Below are 7,019 nucleotides of genomic sequence, written 5' to 3'. Positions count from 1 at the left end.
TGTCGTTTCTGTGGTGACCTGTTTTTCTGTCTCTCCCCAGCCCGCCCCTGAGCTCAAGCTCCACGAGGGCAGAGCCCACCCCGTCTTGTCCACGGTTCTGTCCTCGGGGGCCTGGAGCACATAGTAGGTGTTTGTAGTGAGTGGAAAGTACCCCCCCACACAAAGTTCATGTCTCCCCAGAAGCTCGGACTGTGACCGTGTTTGGAAATAGGGGATCTGCAGATGTCACCGGTTAAGGATGTTCAGATGAGATCATGCTGGATTGGGGTGACCGGCGTCCTTATAAGGAGAGGCCCCGGGGACACACACAGGAAGGCTGAGAGCAGATGGAGGCAGAGGCTGGGGGGTGCCTGCAAGCTGGGGGCGCCAAGGATCCCTGGTTCTCACCTGGAGCCCTCCGAGGGCGCCGGCCCTGCTGACGCCTGCATTTCGGAACTCTCCAGAACTGTGGGAGAATGCGTTCGTCTTGCTTTAAGCCGCCAGGTTGGTGGCAGTTTGTGACAGCAGCCGCAGGAACCTCACACGGAGTTTGCTCCTGCGGGTGAAGGCGTGAGCGGAGGAGTGAACCGGCAGCAGCTCGGATTTCGGCGGCCGTCCAGGGTGGGGCACAGGTGGCGAGGGGACAGCGCCCATCCCTTAGGACAGGGGGGCGGTCCAGCCAGGGACGCGGTGGGGGTGAGGGGCGGGTGAGGCCATCCGGCTGAGGTGACCAGGACGTCAGGTTCTGTAGTTGTCACCTCTGTCCCCAGACACCCAGGTCCACGCCCAGCCCGGACACCCGGGTCAAGGTTCTGAGGGCCCGACACCCACTGACGGTGATGCCTTCCAAACACGCTACTGCCAGTGCTCGTCTCCGTGGCCTGGACACTCCTCAGCCACTGGACGGTCCTGAGTCGCTCTTGCTGTGGCCTCTGGGCACAGGGAGGTGTCGGGGGGCGGGGGAAGAGCCTGTAACTCGGTTCTGTGCTGAGTGGCGGGTGAGCGGCTGCTCCTCTCCGAGCCTCAGTCTCTCTGCCTGTAACTGGAAGACAGTCGCCCGGCTCCGAGGAAGCTGTTGTCAGGGGACCCGATGAAGCTGGCCTGGGCTGGCGGGGCCCCGGCCCACAGGTGGCCACTGAGACCAGTGGGCCCCGGTCCCACTCTCCTGGGACACAGCCCTGGGTCCTGAAGGGGGAATTAGACTTTCGCAGCCTATCCTTTCAAAGCCCTGCCCCTGTCCTGTGGCCTGTCCAGTGGCCCCATAAGGCCACCCCCCCCCACCCCCTGCAAGGAGCTCAGCACCCACAGAGGGACCCAGGCTTAGATTTCATGCCCAGAAAATGCCTGGGACCCAAGCAGGGCTCAGGACATGAAGGGTTTTGAAGTTGCTCAGGGCAGGAGGGGGCATGACCTTCCCAGGGGTCTTGGACCCTCTTTGGGACCCACCGTAAAGCAGGGTGTCTGTGGCCCAGGCAGAAGGGTACGGCTGGGCGCGGGGGCAGCTGTCACTTTAGCAGTGATCCGAATCCCAGCGAGGGTGAAACCTTCTCAAGTGTGAGAGAAGGCAGCTGGGAAAACCCAGCTGCAAACCCCTTTCCTTGGTGTCTGAGGCAGTGAGCAAAGAGGCAGGGACCCCGTGGTTGGAGGGTGGGGACTTGGGTCCTGCAGCGAGGGTTCCAATCCCGGCTCTGCCACTTCCTCGCTGTGTGACACTGGGCAAGTTGCCTAACCTCTCTGTGCCTCAGTTTCCTCCTCTGCCACAGGGGGGTTAAGAACAGTTGCTCCCTCCAAGGGTTGTAGAGAAGGCGCCCAGAGTGACTTTCCGTGACACGGTGGCCCAGCCCCTGGACGTGGCTGGTGTTCGGCCACTGGCGCTATCAGTAGAATTTTCCCCAAGGACACCCATCAAATGTGTGTTGGAGGAATGAGGCTGGAAGTGTGGATGCTGCTCCATGTCCCTGGGTCAACGGGGAGCTCTGGGGAGCCCTAGGATTTGGAGTCGCCCCGTAAACTGTGGACTGTGGTGCTCACTGGGTGCCCTGCCTGAGTCAGTGTGTTCTCAGTTGGGGTTTGTGGGAACGGGCGGCGGAGGGTCCCGAATGTTTACAGATTCCAGAGCTGGGCGCTGAGCAGGGGCCAGGCAAGGGGGTTTCTGGGTCTGGCTCTAGGCCTCTGACCACAGTGTCAAGTTTGTGGAGCCAAGGGTCAGGAAGGCAGTGAGGACAGCGAGGCCGGAAGTGGCTGGCCCAGTCTTCTGGCCTGAATTATCTGGGAAGAAAAATAATCACATTCCACGGCTTTGGTGCTGGAGCCAACACAGAGGGGTGGGAGGGGGGTGGGGGTGAAATGGGGGAGGGGCAGGGCCGGCCTGGGCAGGTGGTGGTGACGAGATTCAGCACCCACCAGGTACTCCCAAACCGTGAATGGCTGGGGCCGGGCAGCCAGGTCACATCTCCTGGGGAGGGGAGGCCACTGCTCTGGGCTGGGGTGCTGCCCAGGGACGCTGGAGCTGGCTGAGCTGCCACCTCTTGCCACACGGCATCCATTCCCAGAGCCAGACCCTGGTGGGGGCCACGGGGTCAACAGTGGGGGCTGCTGGTGCGACGAGACATAGGTAGAGCCTAAAAGAACTGACGGCCCTTTCACGATGGTCCTGAGGCGTGTCCTCTCTCTGTGTCACTCGGGACTGGCTGTGCCAACTGGGCCACGTTTCAGGGACGATCTCATTTCCTCCAGACTGGGCTCCAGCCCGGGGCAAGGGTGGAGTGGGGGCTTCTGTAGCCCCCAGATCACTGCCCGCCTCCGAGGAAAAGCCTGGCATGCTGGGACCTCCCGCCCAGCCTGGCCCGGGGAAATCTGCTATCGGCTCGGCTCCCCCTGCCCACCCCGCACCCCTGCACAAGCCACTTGGACTGTGACCCAGTTGCTAGGCCATGGACAAGGGGGCGCAGGCCAGCCTGGGCGGGATGTCTGGGGCTGCAAAGGGCCCTTCCAGCGAGAGGTGGGACGGAAGAGCCATTCCCAGCTGGCCGTGGGGGTGACCCGGGACACGTGCGGGAGAGGCCTGGGATCAAGTTGATGAAACCAGGGCAGCAACAGCTAGACTCTGGCAAATTTTGGACTCACTCACTCATTCATTCATTCACTCATCAGGCATTGGCTTCCCCACCCCAGCCTAGCACAGCACATCCGTGTTCATTGTCCACCTGTTCCCAGAGTGCCTACTAAGCAACAGGCGCTGTGGGCTTTATTTTTTTTTTTAGATTTTATTTATTTATTTTGAGAGAGAGAGAGAGAGATTGAGAGATCAATGTGTGGTTGCTGGGGGTCATGGCCTACAACCCAGGCATGTGCCCTGACTGGGAATCGAACCTGCGACACTTTGGTTCGCAGCCCCCGCTCAATCCACTGAGCTACGCCAGCCAGGGTGTAGTGGGCTTTTAATGTGACCATGTGGCCTGCACCCCAGAGCCTTTGCTCTTGCAGTTCCCTGAGCTGGAACTGTCTACGGTGCCAGGCCCTGGGCACAGCAGGGCTTCCACACACTTGAAGTCACCTCCTCAGGGAGGCCCTCCCTGCCCGGTGCTGGCTGCCCTCTTGTTCCATTCCTTGGGTATGTGCTACAGGCTACACGTGTCACTTTGTCGGCTGACTTCATCTATTGTCCATCTTCTCCACTCACAGATCAGCTCCAACAAGGTAGGGCGTTTGTGTTGTGTTGTGTTGTGCTGTTCCCAGCACGGGGGTCAGCGCACAGCACTCTGTAAATGCTCCTTGAAGAGTGAATGGCGGACCCACGAGTAAAAACTCCCTGTGACAGCTGCAGGGCGGGGCCTGAAGGAGGGGGACCGGGTGGGCAGGTGAAAAAAGGAGGGAGATGGGTTTGTCTCCAAATGCCTTTCTCCAAGGGAGCTACCGCTCAGGGGTGGCAACCGGTGATGGGAAAATTTTAAAAAGACTTGACTCCATTGCCACTGTAAACATGGGGGATTTTTACTAACTTAAGATGTCGGCCTTCTCTCAAAAAATCGAGGGATTTTGGCCTTCCCCACTGAGGCTTTGAGTTTTCCACCCCCGCACCCAGAGGGAGCACAGCACACCTGGGCTGCGGGGCCTTAGCCACGTCCTTCCTGGGCCTCAGCTCGATCTGCGTGGAAAATGTGTGGAAAATGCGCCGGTGGCGCCGGTGCACGAGGTAGGGGGAGAGCTGCTCCAGCTATGGCGCTGGGGTGGGGTTATGCGCCCTCCTCCTCGGTTCCTCTGCGGGTTTCTGTGCGCCAAACGCACACAGGCAGGAGAGAGAGCGCCCCGTTCAGAGATGGTGCCTCCCAGCCTGGAGGCCACATCTGTCGCCTGTTCCACGCCCAGCCCTGCGAGCGGGACTGAGAGCCTACGTGGGCCTGGGCTGAGCCGGGCGGGTCCGCGGCGCGCGAGCGCCCTCTTACGGCCCGCGGCGGGCGCGCAGGCCTGAGCCACTACCCGGAGCGCCAGCGCCGGGAGGCCTGGGGAGTTTCCCTCTGCTCTTCCGGGAATGGGATAGTAACAATAGCTAACTAATGTTTACTGACGGTATGTCTCGAGGGCTGTGAGGATCCCAGTCACGTAAAACCTTGCATTATCCTTGAAACAACCCTGTGGAGTGGATACCGGAAGGCACGGACCAGGTTAAGGACCTGAGTGACGCGCTGGGTGGGGTTGGCCTGCGCGACCCTGGTCCCCGCGCTGGGTGCAGGGAGGCAGAGAGATGATCAAAGGTCTCACTCGATTCCCTCCCTCGTGTGTGTCTGTCCTTCTGTCCAACCACCCATGCCCAGATTTCCCCCGGAACCGCCACACTGCATGGCCAGTCCACCTGTGTGCCCCCCCACCAGCCAGCCGACTGCCCTGCTGCCCACCCCTCATCTACTGAGCAGTGGCTGGGGCGGCAGGAGGCCTCCCAGCCATCAGGGTCTCCCCTCATCACCACCCAGGCCCCGTGGGTCCCAGCTAAGAGGAAAAAACATGGTTTCCAACGTGAGAAAGGATACCCAGCCTCGCACTTAAGACGTGCACACGAAGACGAGGAAGCGGCGTGCCCAGCTGCGAGATGGCCGGCAGAGAAGAATCGTGAACGCAGACAGCGGGGGGGAGCGGCCAGTCCTACCATGTGGGTGGGAGGGCAAGCTGATGCTTCTTTGTAGCAACTTGAAAATGACAGAATTGAAAATGGCCCTGTCCCTGGATGGGGAAGTCCACTTCCAGGACTTTATCCCATGGGTGCACGTGCACACACACCCACCCACGCCCTGAGGCTGGTGAGCAAAACCACCTGGGTGCCCATCAGTCAGCGCCTGGCCACCTGGGTGACGGCACGCCCAGTGACTGGGTGCGCCGCAGCACAGGGCAGTCCCCTGGGTGCTGCTCTGCGGGGACCCCGGGAGGGCCTGTGAGGGAGAAAAGCACCTAGAGAAGAGCAAAGTGGAGGCCACGTTCCCAATTAGGTTAAAAAAAAAAAGTGGGTGGGAGGAAAGGGCAGTCGCGCCGCCCGCCCACCTGGAGAGGGTGGGGCCAGAAGCTGGAGGGAACTCTCATTCGGTCCCCTTTCTGCAGTTCGCAGTACTTTCTAGGTCCGTGGGCTCTCCGTTTAGGAACAAGGAGACAGGGTGCAGCTCTGATTCGCCCATCGGGGTGTGAGGGGCAGATTCCTCTGAACAGGGACTGTGACGCGGTCTCTGTGCCTCCCCACCAGGGCGGCCGCCGTCTCCGTCCCGGTCACCACTGGCAAACACACCTGCCTCTTGCCAGCTCTAAAAATGGACACTTTCCCATCTCAATCCTGAACTGGCTGGGATGTTCCTTAAAATCGCGTCTGGCACGGATAACCTGCACACTTTCGCTCGGTGGTACGGAGGACGCCTCTCACGGTGGGCAGAGCGCACTCGGTGAGACGCGGATCTGTTTCCCCCCGCACCTTCCGCCCGCGCCGCACGTGGCGCCGCCGCGCTCCGAGCGCCCACCGCGTGTCCCTGGGCGGGGCTCCCACACACCCGCTGGCTCCACGAGGAGCAGCGACGGCGGCAGGGTCTTCTGTCAGGAGCAGACCGGCCGGAGGCGGGGCTGGAGTGCGATCGGCGGAGGCCACCCGCTTCTCCTCCACCCCAAGTTTAGGCCTAAACGCCAGCTGTGAACTTGACCGCCTGTAAACCCACCAGCAACGACAGAGCCCTGAACTTGCTTTGGGGTTTTCCAGCATTTTAAAGTGATGTTAGAACCTCTCTGTCCATTCTCCCTTTGCAGAGTCCACTGAGGGTGAAGAACCCACAAATGTCCCTGGCCCGGGGCCCTTGCAGGGAGGCTGAAAGGCGGCAATTCACGCCCGAGGGCTCAGCGCGCGCCCGCGGGCAGAAACCCAGGCCGTGCTCTCTGGAGGGCGGCCTACGAGCAACAACCCGACTCCCTCCTTCCAGACACCGAGCCGGACCCACTGGCCGGCCACCAGGGAATGGCCCGGCTCCTGCCACGGGACACGGAGGCCTGCCTGTTGGCGGTTGGGTCCACAGCAGGAAGTTCAAATCCTGGGTAAAAACAGCCACAGATGTTTCCACGCCTCACAGTGAATGGCAGACCAATTGTCATTCGGCAGGTCCAGAGTCTCTTTTCATTGACCAGAAATACGTGTGAAAACCCTCCCACCCAATAGACTAAATCCAGCCAATGAACAGCTTCTAGAGACTGACAGTCACACACAGCACCTTAGACCGAAGGACGCCACCCCTCCGTTTGTTTACTAGTCTCTCAGGACAGGGCTGGCAGACCACGATCCCCGGACAAACCCGGCCCCGTCTGCCTCCGGGCGACCCCTCAAACGGAGAACGAGTTTTGCACACAAACACGTGCAACGGATTTGATAATAGGGGGCTACTCCATATCCTGACGAGGCAGAACCTTCTCCCCTAGGAATTCCCCTCTTCTCTTCTCATCAGTAGGCCTGCGACATTACAGAAGTTATGCTCCGTCACTGTATTTTGAATTTCATCAATGGAAAATTGTGGACATTTGTC

This window comes from Phyllostomus hastatus, unplaced genomic scaffold (assembly GCF_019186645.2).
Source record: "Phyllostomus hastatus isolate PE091 unplaced genomic scaffold, TTU_PhHast_1.1 phas_contig_17, whole genome shotgun sequence".
Classification (NCBI taxonomy): Eukaryota; Metazoa; Chordata; class Mammalia; order Chiroptera; family Phyllostomidae; genus Phyllostomus; species Phyllostomus hastatus.
This window is presented reverse-complemented; position numbering follows the sequence as displayed.